The sequence below is a fragment of the Helianthus annuus genome, chromosome 17 (genome assembly GCF_002127325.2).
Source record: "Helianthus annuus cultivar XRQ/B chromosome 17, HanXRQr2.0-SUNRISE, whole genome shotgun sequence".
In the NCBI taxonomy this organism is placed as follows: domain Eukaryota; kingdom Viridiplantae; phylum Streptophyta; class Magnoliopsida; order Asterales; family Asteraceae; genus Helianthus; species Helianthus annuus.
Window position 1 is genome coordinate 30,418,701 of NC_035449.2, and position 10,300 is coordinate 30,429,000.

At 34.9% G+C, this 10,300-nt stretch overlaps 1 long non-coding RNA gene across 13 annotated transcripts; it reads left to right on the forward strand.

Annotated features, from left to right (window-relative positions):
* Positions 1-393: 393 nt before the first annotated feature.
* On the forward strand, positions 394-5,787 carry LOC110921601. Of its 13 annotated transcripts, none has more exons than XR_004886519.1 (6): positions 924-1,001; positions 1,084-1,120; positions 1,212-1,315; positions 1,729-2,714; positions 2,824-3,928; positions 4,020-5,787. It is a non-coding gene; the product is annotated as an uncharacterized LOC110921601 (long non-coding RNA). The 13 variants fall into 13 exon arrangements; XR_004886520.1 differs by having other exon boundaries at positions 1,738-2,714; XR_004886518.1 differs by lacking the exons at positions 924-1,001; positions 1,084-1,120; positions 1,212-1,315 and adding exons at positions 394-547; positions 618-694.
* Positions 5,788-10,300: the final 4,513 nt, after the last annotated feature.

Sequence of the window (10,300 nt, forward strand, 5' to 3'; positions counted from 1 at the left end):
ATTAATTGGCAGAATTGGTGATAGTTTGATGAATTTATGTAATTGTTTGTTGTTCTGTTTGTTCGACGACGGCAAACCTACGGATAGAACAACTAATATGGTTTATGACGAGATTTTCAAGGAATTGTGATCGTTGCATATTCATGTATTTCAATTTGTTGTTGTACTCTAGTATATTTCTTTGTGTTTTATTGTGTATAAAATCATTCTATTTATATCAATGATGATAATGAAGATATTTTCTTTTACCAACCCGCAAAGTTTGCGGGTTCTTAAACTAGTATCTAATAAAGCAAATCATTGGGGGACACATGTCACCCTATGGTTGATGCCAAATAAGCAGCCACATAAGCATACATGTGGCATATCTCAAATGAGAGGATTGAACTTGGCTTCTATCATACGTTTTGTATCATCTCTCTCTCTCTCTCTCTCTCTCTCATTCTCTCAAACGATTTCTCCAAAACCCTAATCGGCGATTCCTCTACTTAGCAACCCTAATTGGCGATTCCTTTGCTGACCCTTTCAATCGATCCTTTGCGAAGAGGTATAATCAATCTTCAATAGACGATAGTCATCATCGACGGTATTGATTCCGATATCTCCTTCTTTTTAAGGTATGAATCTGGTTCGTCAATCAAAGGGGTATACTTCTCATTTGGGAAGATAATCGATTATCTCGCAGTCAATCAAGGTATGTTTGTGTTTATGTTTTTTTTTCACTTTACCTCTATTCCATCCATCGATTTCATGGTATTTGGTTATTTCAGTTCAAAGATGAAAAGAAACTGCAGCGAAACAGATTAATGGTTTCTCAAGCCCTTTAAATTTTTTAATCAAGTTCGTATTTGGGGTTTATTTCAAAAATTGTTGACTTTTGTTTACAATTTATATCTTATTCGATGTGTTCTATTGGTATATCAATGTGATTTTACTATCAAAATAGATGAAAAGTTCAATGTTAGAGAATTTACTTTGAAGTGGAAAACATATTTGATCAGGTATTTTGTTTATTTTTTTAAGCTATTGAATGTTCTTATGTTAAATTGATACTAAAACTGCTATTGTTTGAATCTATTTCAGTGACTTGATTCTGCTCTTAGTTTCTGATTCCGCCTAGGTTAGTTAGTCGGCTCGATTTTGATCGTTGTATAGTCTATAAACATATATTCATGTACTCCAATCAAACCCTAATGCCATTTTTATTGTAGACTGATAATTATGATAAAATCTTTTCACACATGAAGCAAAAAAAAGCATACATGGACTTCAAAGCTACTATGGTGTTACAATATGAATAAGTGAAGGCTCTAAAGTATTTATCCTACTTCATCACTGTGTTTTTTGTTTTTTTTTATTTCAGTTCCTTCCATCCGTTTGCAATTGTCCATCTGTTTGTTGATGTTTATTAAATTAACTAAACCATATTTGATTTGTTTGTTTGTAATTGGAAACATAGCGTAATAATAATTTGTGTATTTAGTGATTATCATGAATCTTTTCGGTGTGGAGGAAATAGACTCTGGTTGAAAATGAATGGAGTGAGCATATAGTCAATTGTATAGATGCAATTACTACTTGAGTTTATATAACTGTATTATCTTGTATTAGTAGCACAACGGGTCAACTATTGGTTTTCTTTGGTTAAACGTGGTAAACAATTGTTTCATGGACATGATTAGATACTGTTTTTATTTACACCGTTGAATAATGTACTCAAAATTCTAGGTTTTGCAGAGCAGATATTTCACGCAGCCGATGGAAAAAAGAGTAGTTCAATTTTCATTGCAGTTGATTCTTTGGGGGTTACATAGTCGTAAGACAAGATTCTATTTTGCAACATTAAACAAGATAAAAAAGGGTGTGCAACTTTCATCAGGTTAGCTCTTTTATTCATTTTCTTCAAATATATGATCTAAAACGCCTATATTGCATAGATTTTGCATGTATGATGATGGAAATTCACAGCGCGCTTGAGTTTTTTAGAAACCATACGAGTCGTAAGTTTGATTATTACTTATCAAGTTGTCTTTCTCATAATGGGTTTAAGTGATTTGGTAGTGGAATATTCAATTTGTCAATCCAGAGAGGATGGTGGCATGCTTAGCTGGGTGAGAAAGCGGCAAATAAAATGAACTTTTTTGTATTCTATGTGGCTGAATAGGCAAAATGACCGGGTTGAATAACAGGTCAATTATAGTGTCGGTCGGGTCTGATTTAGGTTTACCCATCCAACATTCTTTTTTTCCTTTTATAAAAAAATTAAAAGTACTTAATGTAGTAAATATGATTATAACATCTTTTTGTTATAATAATAATAATAATAATAATAATAATAATAATAATAATAATAATAATAATAATAATAATTTAGTTCTGTAAAAAATATTTCATAAATTGGTGGCACATCGCAAGTCTATAATTTGTATCTGATTTGTCCTTTATTATTGTCACTGTTGGGAATTCTCAAATTGAGCCTCAAAATGCTTTGATTCTAGCCAACGGTTATCAGACGGGATCAACAACCAATCAGCAGAAACAGGGGGCTTAGTTTATGAGTGTTAAGTATGATATTAACTAAAGTTGGATAAATATATTTTGCTGATATTGATGCTCCAACCCTTGATTCAAAGAGTGGTGGAGACAGGAACTTCAAAGATGTGATGCCTATTGCAACTGGTTATGAGCATGAGGAGCTTGAAGTGGAGCTTGAGGTATGTTTTCAACTTTTTGTGTTGTTTCAATCGGTAGAGAAATTTGTAACATGTTAATTTTTTGTTTCGTTTGGGGAGATATCGATTGCTATGTGTTTTGTGTAATCAGGGTCGAAATATTTAGGATATCAGTTCTCACCGTTTGGTACTAAGGCAAGTACAATGATTATTTTGTTTTAATAGTTTTATTCTGCACTAAAAGTCAAGTTATGTTTATTCGATTCCGATGACAGTAACTTTGACAATATGGGTGAATGATTTGAATAATCATGACATTAATTTGGTTATTGATATTTCTATTTTTTAGTTCTATAATTATAGATGTGTTCTAAATCGCTAACCACTTGGTCTGGAGATTTCATGTCAACATCCGGTTAGGCTAGGGGTCATGTGTTATATCTGCAACCTATGCTTTGTGTACGTATAGTCAAAATGCATTGTAAGGTAAGTTATAAGTTGAACTTGAATGGATATGAAGCATATTACTTATGGATTTGCAAAATGGGCAGGTTTGGCGAGTTGGGTAATTGGTCAAAACCAGTTCACCTCAAAATGTCTGGTTCAAGTGCATGAACCCACAAACACTTTTGGTTGATTTTTAGCCGATATGATTTATTTCCATCTTGATTAAATCTTTTAGATTACCCATTTGCCCCTTAGAAATATAGCATAATCATATTGACCCATTTGTATATTAATGGGTTGAATTGCCATTTGTTACATTTGTTTTTTTTTCTTTTTTTGCATAAAAGTTAGATTCAGTTGTTCTGCATATTTCATTAGCTGGGCAAACATTTGGAAAAAAAATATGGATTATCAATTTACTTTTTGGTTAGAAACGAAGAATGACACATTCTCTATATATAGATTTTATGGCTGAAATGAACAGTTTTTCGCTTTTACCGAGATGTGCTGGCATGGAAATTCTGATTAATCATAAAAGCTTGCTTAACTCTATATATTATATACCAAGGTTGATGAATAGTGGAAATGAGCAGTTTTCCATGCGTGTACATCATGATCTTTTAGCCACTACATGAACACACGTCTCTACGAGACCTTAATTACCAACATGTAATCATCACGTTAGTAACAAAGTTACAAAACCCACTTTCACGGTTCATCCCATCGTTGCTTCAGCTTCAAGCAACCAGAAATCAAACCTCACCGTCGCCCGATGTTTAAAGCTAGGAACGACAAGGTTATCGATTAAGGTCAGTTTTTGTTTTTTATATTTTTCCTTCATCTTCTATTTACATATTTTTGTGAACCTTATTTTCAATGTTGTTCACCTTCTCTTATTAGGAAGTGTTTGGATGCTTCTATAATTCAGTCGTAAGGGTTTTAATCGACGGAATTAGACAATGAAGGAAAGGTAGGTGGGGTTTTAGTCAGATTCCTCATTATGGTAATGTACTGTACTTTTATTTTTAGTTCATTTGCGATTTTTACGAATTAATTGACTATTTATATAGTTGATTAAAAAAGTTTTTTTTTGGGTTCGGGTTAGAACGGGTTGATTAAAAAGTTTTATTTTTGTTTTGGATCAGAATGGGTCGATCAAAAAGGGTTATTTTGTTTTGGGTCAAAACGAGTCTCTTTGAAAAAGGCATGGCATTTAGATCTTAGGTGTAAAAATCTATCTCAATCATGTTCATCAATCATTACTTGAATAACTCCAATCAATCATTACTTGAATAACTCCAATGTTAGTAGTTAATATTTTGTTGATGTTTTTTTTTATAAATTTTAGGAGTGGATTTTTGGCTCTCTTTGTAACACTTTAAGAACATCTTATAGGAGGCTTACTTACTTTTATAACTGAAATTTTGAGATTCGACTTCCATAACTATTCAGTGTTTAATTTTAGCTGTACGTTTGCATCCAATGACTAGAATTACTTTTAGTTAAAACATGATATCTATTTTTCTATTGTCTAGATACATAACTATTTATTTGATGTGGAGAATGTTGTTGATAACAAATGTAGTAGCTTCCAAGCTAATGCGATATAAGACAAAGCTGCACTGTTGTAGTTCTCAACTAGAAACAATTTCAAATGCCTTTGATGATGCCTTTTGGGGGAAGCGATGAAGTTGTCCGTGATGGTTGTGCTTACCATTCTGATACCATATAATAGGTGGCGGTCATGATTTGTATAATTTTTTTATTGTTTTTATTTAATTTCGGTTATAATACTTTGGTTTGTGGTGTTTTTATGATAGTTGTTTGGCCGTTTTAGCGCATTTTAGGAGGAAATTGTAACTTCGTATGGATACACTGAGCATCATAGAATACTAGGCGAAGTGGACCGTTTGGAAGGGCTTAAACAAATTAATTTTCTCAGGTGCTCTTAATGGTCTTATGATATCCGGTTTGCCTAATCATCATTTAGTCCTTAAAGTCGGTGTACCTGTAATGTTGGTTCGAAATATTGATCAACAAAATGCTTTATGCAACGGTACGTGATTACGTATTACTAACTTTACACACGTGTTATAGAAGCTGGGATTATATCCAGACGAAACGTAGGGACAAAAATGTATATTCCACGAATCTGATTGCAAGGAAGTTTTTTCTGGGATTTCAATAATTTTGTTTTTTTCTTCCAATGTATGCGTTTGTACAAAATATTATATTTCAAAGTAAATAATATGGTTTTGGATGAAGCCGCGCATCGCGCGGGCATTAACCTAGTAATTATAATAAAATAAGATATAAAAAAGTTTGGAAAATCATGTTTCCATTTAATAACGAGGAAAATTGTTTTGTTTCTCAAATTTTGGAGATACATAGAAAAAAAAAGAAAACAAATGAATTGAATGAAATTGATGAAGTGCTATTATTGCAATTAATATAGTGATGATGTTGGTTAATTCATTTATCGGTGTAATTGTTTAATGTGTACAGATGAAATAAAGAATGGAATTTGAGTTCAAACTTTCAAAGTTTAAATGGGCTGATCATGGCAAGTGGGCTGAAGTATCTAGATGAAGTGATCGTGAAAAGCTACGAGGGATTTATGGGCTAATACTACATAAATATAATTCAAAGAAACAACTTTGGAGGATTATGACATGCATGGGCTTTGGGGTTTTTAATAGGGCTGTAAACGAGCCGAGTCGAGCCGAGCTAGACCCAGCTCGAGCTCGGCTCGAACTCGATTCGAGGTGGCTCGGCTCGAACTCGAATTTCAAATCGAGCTGAGATTTGAGGCTCGAGCTCGACTCGATTAGAATTCGAGCTAGCTCGGCTCGGCTCGATGTAGCTCGAACTAACAAAAAACCGCAAAATTTACTAATTAAAAAGCCTTTAAAATGATTTTCTTCATTGACTAAGGGCCATAATTGCCATTTAATTTAACCATATGGCTAAACATGCAAGTATAAATGGTGAATTCCCTTTGTAAATTGTCTTTACCTTCTTTTATAGGGGAAATACTACCTTAGTTTTTGTTTTCTAAGCGATGTGGGACAAAAAAATGAAGGATGTAAACCTTATCGAGCCGGCTCACGAGCTCACGAGCCGAGCCAGACCAAGCTCGAGCTCGGCTCGTTTACAAACCGAGCCGAGCCGAGCTGGCTCGTTAACAACCGAGCCAATTTCGAGCCGAGCTTTCTTCGAGCTTTTTTCGAGCGAGTTTCGAGCGAGCTGCGAGCCACGAGTTTTTTGAACACCCCTAGTTTTTAAGGAAGTCGGCCAATATTGTTATTTAAGGATCCATCTTTCAAATAGGGGGATCTTGAAAGGCAGCCGTCAAATACGAACATCAGGGACGAATTTCATCATCATTCTTCATATCTCAAGTCAATCCATGAAGTCTAACCTAATCGGGATGACAACCGAAGCGACAAAGATCACCATGCGCGGCTAAACTCCCCGTGACTTCTACCCGGATGAACTTTTGCTTTGTTTTGCATTGAACTTTGTTTACATATTTGTGTAACTGGTACAGCTTGACCACTTGTGTTGGATTATTGGTAAACGTTTCTTGTGTTTGAATTACTTGTCATTTATTAAGCGTATTGGCAACTTTCTTGCGTTGTTAGCGGGTTGGTAAATCGGTGGGTAGTTGATACAATCAAACGGGTTATTAGGTTGCATAGTGAATCTTAAAAACTATCCCTATTAACTAATCAAATTCATTAATTCCGAGGCCATGCTTATGTGGTGTTTTGAATCAGTAAACATGTTTTTATGTTAAACGGGTAATTGGGATTCCGGGTAGAGGTTACACTTTCTCGTATTGATTACAATCTTCTTAATTAGTTCTTTCGTGTTTTTACAAACAAATTCATCAAACTCCCAATTTAGATAATTTAGTTCTTAGATACAAACTCGACATTAACCACAAATTACCCGTGGATACGATACCCTACTTACACTATCTACGTAGTTTGAATAGGTTTTTGATTGACCCTAACGACAGTCATCAAAATGGCGCCGTTGCCGGGGAATTAGTGCGCTTAGTGTTAGTTAGTTAGTTGTTCTTGTTTTTTTAAAAAAAAATCTAAAAAAAACAAAAATATTTTTTTTTGTTTTATCTGGTTTGTTCGTGATTTACATGGGTAGTTGAGCTGTGTTGTGTAGGATGATAGATCTTACTATATTTTGCGGCTCTTCTACATGCAAGTTGTGTGGGGAACCACTTCACCCGTGTATTGGTTGCCACGAGGCCCGATTTAGACGGGAAAAAGAGAAATTGGAAGAACCACCGATGCCTTGCTATGAGAATGCTTTCCATTCACCATATTTCTATAATTCTGATACAACGGTGAAGGATAGTTATTACTCTGACGGATGAGATCGGGACGAGGATGCTTATTATGAGCCAAGGACGGATGGACGATGTTTCTGTTGCGGTCATGATCATACTTATGATTATGATGTGTGCGCGGTGTATTTGGAAAATCCGAAGTATTGGAATAAAAAAAATGAAGGATGCGTACATCTTAAGACCGTATCAGGGATACCGACAGTATCATCCCGAGGAATATTCTGAGCCCGAGGGTGTCTATACTTATCAGACCGAGGAGGAGAAAGAGCTTGCTACGTTGGAAGTGATTTTGTCCAAACTCGAGCAATATTTATCAGCACCCAACCTTTCCGATGAAGATCGAATCAACTTTCTAGTTTCCAAGTGTCAAAAGTTAAAGATGAAGATAGAATTAGAAGAGGGTCTTTCACCATTACCTGATGATATTAGAGATTATTCTCACATGGAGGAGGAGGTTGTGGAGGATAATACCACACCAAGGAATCCTTTATCTGATGAAGAGTCACTGGTGGATCAGATGGTGTGTGAGGATGATGAGGCAGAGCAGTCTGATGAGATAAATGTGTGTACCGAACCTCTTCCCATATCAATCATTCCAATTAACAAGTGTGGGGAAAAAGGTTCGAGGAAGAAGATGAAAAGGGCGAAGCTACAAGACATCGGTGTATATCTCGCGAAGTGGATCAGCTAAACCCGCAGGTGCTTTCTAAACATGCCAATTATACTGACGAGCTTATGGAGATGGCATGTAAAATTCCGGGCATTCATTGGAAATACAAGGGGTAAATGTGCATTGAAACCACCGTATCGCATATCAGGTACGATCTGGCTGAAGATCTAAAACTTAGCGCTCTCGGGAGGCAGCCCAAGGATGTAGAGTATTGTATTTTTGTTTTGTTTTGTGTTGTGTTGTATTGTGTGTGTGTTCTTGCGGGTTTTAATTATCTTCACGGATGCGTTTACCCAAGTGTGGGGAAGTCTGAGGAGGTGACGATCACTTTTGTCCATACTCAATCTCCATTTGGACGAAAGTGATTCGAATAATTTCAATTCAAGTGTCCAGTGTTGAAGCAGCCGCGAATGAAATGCTATACGGTTGTAGTGGAACAAGGCTCATAGGAATTCAACCGCGTCAAATCAGGGGAGTCTGTTCCATTTATCTTTGTATATTTATTTATATTGGTAGTTGTGTCGTAGATAGTTTCTCGCTCCATTGAGGACAATGAAGGAATTAAGTGTGGGGAGGGGAGACTAGCGTCTGTCTAGTTGTGTCTTAGTGTCGTGTCGTAAATATAAAAAATTTAAAAAATTTGAAAAAAGAAAAATCCAAAAAAATTGAAAAAAAAAAAAGAAAATGTTTCGAGAAAGTTTTTGCAATTAATGGAAAATGATAGATATAATTGGAGCATTGGCTTTTCGATTATTATATATATGAGATAATAAATAATCGGTCACACGTCTAACTTAGGATATGTGGGCAGGCTCAGCCAGTTGATGAGTTTCTTAGGATCGATATAATATACATTAAATTAGGAATCTTGTGGGTTCTCGCCTTAGGAGCTATGGTAAAACTGAAACTGTGGAGAGTATAAGAGGTACGTCACAAGTAAAAAAATTTATAAGTTTTTCCGATTAAATTGGCACACCTGTTTCTTTTTGTGAAAACAAATCCGAAACAGTGTGGCGCCCGAAAAAAATATATTCCATCAATCCATTTGAGCTATATGTTGAAAAAAAGGGAAAAACGAACCCTATAGTATTGCCGCGGGGATAGCGACTCATGCTGTACATACACTCTAGGTGGAGTTATAAAAAAATATGTGAAGTTTATGGCGTTAACCATGGGGATGGTGACTTGTGTGGCGTATGTCCGCTAAACTGATCATAAGCAAAAACATGCAAAGCTCACAATATCATCCATCTATCCATCAAAAGTTTAATCGGAATAACATAAGGGTTTTTTATATAAGACGGTAGATTATAAATCTTTTAACCTCATAAGCTTGAAACGGGATTAGGTGGCGTGGTAGTCTTTTGAGTGTGAGACCCATAGATAACTATAAATTATTCAAACTTAAATGAATCGGGAATAAGGGCTTGTAAGCTGGTGGTTGGGTTTATGTGGATCATATACCTGCAATCTTGGTTAACGTGTGGTTTAGTTTTGTTAATAAAGAAATTGAATATATTGAATGCCGATGTTTCCGATTGTGATTCCATTGAAAATAATTTTTTCGGGACGAAAAAAGATAAGTGTGGGGATTTGATCGGTGCAATTTTTGTACACTTTATTTAGTATTAATCATAATAAAAATGCATTGATACGAGTTCAAAGTATATTATTTTGAAGTGTTTTTATATCTTTGTGATCAAATAATTATATAATAAAATAAGATATAAAAATAAATTTGGAAAATCATGTTTGCATTTAATAATGAGGAAAATTGTTTTGTTTCTCAAATTTTGGAGATACGTAGAAAAAAAAAAAGAAAACAAATGAACTGAATGAAATTGATGAAGTGCTATTATTGCAATTAATATAGTGATGATGTTGGTTAATTCATTTATTGGTGTAATTGTTTAATGTGTACAGATGAAACAAAGAATGGAATTTGAGTTCAAACTTTCAAAGTTTAAATGGGCTGATCATGGCAAGTGGGCTGAAGTATCTAGATGAAGTGATCGTGAAAAGCTACGAGGGATTTATGGGCTAATACTACATAAATATAATTCAAAGAAACAACTTTGGAGGATCATGACATGCATGGGCTTTGGGGTTTTTAAGGAAGTCGGCCAATATTGTTATTTA